A 3,690-nucleotide genomic window follows, 5' to 3' on the forward strand; every position below is an offset into this window, starting at 1 on the left:
GAGCACATGGTGTCTGAAAATATAAACAACATCCTTAGCGAGCCAAATCAAAAACAAACAAACAAACAAACAAAAAACCAGAAGGAAAAATGCACGCAGTGATTAGGAAAAGAAATATAACCATGAACACAGAGGAAATTTTAAAATGTTAAGTGCCTATATCGCAAAACTAGGCACATAATGCTGACAAATGGATGGCGATTAATTTTCTAAAAAAAATATGTAACTACAATGACTCCCGACGTGGTCGAGGATCTCACCTGCCCGAGGAGAGACCCAGATACGTGCCAATGCCCCCCGGACAGCCCCAGGCGAGTTCTCCTACACCTGAGTAGAAGATGCTTCTAAACCCAGCGGATGGTTGCGAAGCCCAGAGATTTTTTGGTTTCATTGTTTAGTACAAAAAAAAGCAATCTGTAGAATGAGTCATCTCAACCGTGAATTTTGACAGCACAAGTCACAAGTGGTGATATTTCTCAATGGTGGTTCGGACTTGGGGACTCTGTCGAGATAACGCAACATAGTAGGGGCGTGAAGGGGGAACCCGAGCATCTCCGTGGGTACCGAGCAGGCTGTGACACAAATCCGCCACCCGCATTTTCCCCAGAAAGCCTTAACAGTTGGAGTAGACATAGCTACTCTTTTTGACTATGACAACGAAAGTGTGTGTCTTCGTACAAGCGATATGGTGAGACATTAAACCACCCCATTAATGCCGGGGGACAGGACAGGTGTGCCACCCGAATCCCCATGACTTAACACTGTTCTCACATGCAGCTGGCTCAGGGAAAGCAATAAAGGAAAAAGGAAGCCAAAAAAATATCTTAGAGACAAAAAGAAATCACAACGACGACGGTCGATGATGACATTAATATACAAAATGTACTACTTTCCTGTCTATCCCGTTAGAAAAGAAAATGGAAGAACATTCCATTGAAAACGGTAGCCGAGCGATATCTAGAAATAAATGACAAGAAACGTATAGGACCTGTCTTTGCAATACCGTAAACCCACCGAGTGACATAAAATTGGATATAGAATATAAGCCGAGATTGCAGCATTCCTGCATAGAAAGGCTCGACCATCTTTAAATTCACTGTGACCCCAATTTAAAAAATGAACGTGTGTGTGTGTGTGTGTGTGTGTGAGAGAGAGAGAGAGAGAGAGAGACAGAGAGAGAGAGAGTTGAAGGTAGCGTTGACTTGAAAACGCCCATTTAATATTAATATTTGATACTAATATAAAGTCTCAGAATTTAAAAGCATTTATGCAGAGATATCAATAAAACAGAAAGATCTAAACACTCAAAGGAATTTAGTCTATGAAAAGGTGGCATTTTGAACAAGCGCGGAGAAGATTATATTGTATTACGCGAATGCACTGCTCATAATTTGTGGGCGCAAACGACCGATCATGAAGAGAGAGGAAAAAATGCATCTTACCCACAGTACCTGCAGGAAGTGAATTCCAAGGAGTTAGAAAACGTAAAGGCAAACAAACGAAACTATAAGGAGTTAGAAGAAAACGTAAGTTTATTTATATCTTCGGAACGGGAAAGGCCTTTTGAAACAAGAAACGAATATCAGGATCTACAGAGGACATGAATACATCGTCAACATAAAACTTTACGCTTTCTTTATGCCGAGAAATAAACAAAGCAACCAATGACATCGGAAGACAAATAATAAGCACGTAAAATATTTCGAGACGTGAGCAGACAGGGCACAGGCCAATTGATTAAGAAAAAGCCAAATAACCCAACGGAAAGTTGTGGAAAGGACATAAATTTACAAACGCTGAAACGGCCAAAAACATTTTGAAAAGATGTTCGAACTTCACTCATAGTAAAGCGAGTTTAATAGGAATAATACTGAAATTTTTTTTTTTTTTTTGCCAATCGGATCGGAAAAAAATTAAGTCGATACTAGTCAGTGTCAGGAAAGTCCTCACAGCCTCGTCAGGTGTAGCCAGCGATCGGCGTTTGGATCTGGTGACGTGTGTCAAAATGCGAAACGCCCAGAGCCTCGACTGCAGGAATTTCATTTCCGAATCGGAACTGATACCGAGATATCCGCACGAGGACGCTCATGGCAGATTCGCGTACAAAAATAAAAACTGCAAATAGTCTCGACGGTCACTCCTACGGGGAAGAAATCAGAGTCTAGAGAGAGAAACCAGGACACGAAGAAGTGACAGAGAACGAGGCGGACCTGCGCACGCTGTTAGGGGCTGTCTCCCCTCTCCCCACGCCCCTCCTTCCTTTCTGGAAATTTCCCCGCCTCCTCCAAACTCACTGGTGGTCCCCAGGGGTCCCCAGTAAGGAGAGAAAGCAAGGGTGTCGCTTCGGGCATTCGTACGTGTGTGACCGTGTGTGCGTCTCTCTTCCTCGTGATTCCCTTTTCAAACGGCAGAGTGGTTATTTGGGTGTCCTTAAGCGAACTGCTTCTGTTTCTTTTTCTTTAGAAAATGCAAAACCACAAAGGTTTCCTTTATAAAGCCGAAGCGCAGTAGGGATCCATTGGCAGCGAGCAATGAGGCGTGTGAAGCGTCCCTTTATGTATCAAAACATCCTACAGCTTTCTAAAGATAGTTTAATAGGGGGGGAACCATTGTGCATTGTTCACCCATCCCATGTAGACTGGGAGGATGTCGCCACGATGGGATGCAACGATTCACGAACCTTCCTGCAAGCACGGTGTCCTCTCTGAGCCCGCGCACACGCGTGTGCACACACACGGAACACGCGTGAGCTGCCGTCTTCCTCGGTGCAAACGAATCCATGCTCACCGCCCAGAAATGAGCGAGACAAACGGCGGGAGGAATCTATGCAATTTCTTTTGCTCTGAAAAATCTAATCTTCGCTCACGACGTGCGTATCTCGGGGGTGAGCAGCGCATTAAAGATCCCCGGGGCTCACAGGCTCCCGTGGTTGTGAGTTCTGGGCAGTTGCTGGGGAAACAATAAGGTAGGAGAGATCAACTCTGTCCCCCTGCGATCTCGTTAAAACATAAGGGACACAGGAAGAGGCAAGGTGGCCACTGTCGGCCAGATAATCCAAGTGTGGGATTCTGTCACCCCATAGGTTTAAAACTAGGTTTCCCTCGCTTTCAAAGCACACATCTCCAGGGAACCCCACGTCCTGGGCTGAAGCTGGGTAGACGGGTGTGGGGGAGCAGACCCCCCAAAGCCAGAAGCTGTAGCTGCTGGCTGTCAGCACCGTCAGCCAGCCACCCCCGCCCCCCGCAGCTGACCACAACGGGCTTGTCGTCTAGGAAAGCCAACGGCCATTGCATCCTCCCGCATGCCTGCCACACGGGGAGCCCTGGCCCCCCGCCCAGACACACGGAGGAGAAGTAGGGAGCACGTGAGCATTACACGGACCCACCAAGTTCTCAGACTAATCACTGTCCGTACATGTGAAGCATCTCATCCTTATTTCTTTCAAAAACGTATAACAGGGTGTCATTTCGCATTAGCTGCTCCACTGGGCTGTCGACTCTAAGAGAACTCAACTGCCCTTTGCGTTTTGTGGGACAGAGTGAACTCGACTCCCCAGCGTCATGGGACAGCACAGGACACCCGAGTCTCCTGGAGTCCACAGAGACCCCCTGACTGAGTCTGGTCCCCCCCCACCCCGACAGGTGGGGTGTCAGCGGTCAGGCTGGTAAAAGCGTAACTTACCAGACCAAC

At 46.9% G+C, this 3,690-nt stretch overlaps 1 protein-coding gene across 1 annotated transcript in view; it reads right to left on the minus strand.

The window, feature by feature from the left end:
- The window catches only part of LOC105307287 (neuronal acetylcholine receptor subunit alpha-7), a 113,474-nt gene that overhangs the window by 8,616 nt on the left and 101,168 nt on the right, over positions 1-3,690 (minus strand). The window lies entirely within an intron of this gene.

The sequence above is a fragment of the Pteropus vampyrus genome, unplaced genomic scaffold (assembly GCF_000151845.1).
Source record: "Pteropus vampyrus isolate Shadow unplaced genomic scaffold, Pvam_2.0 Scaffold487, whole genome shotgun sequence".
Taxonomy (NCBI): domain Eukaryota; kingdom Metazoa; phylum Chordata; class Mammalia; order Chiroptera; family Pteropodidae; genus Pteropus; species Pteropus vampyrus.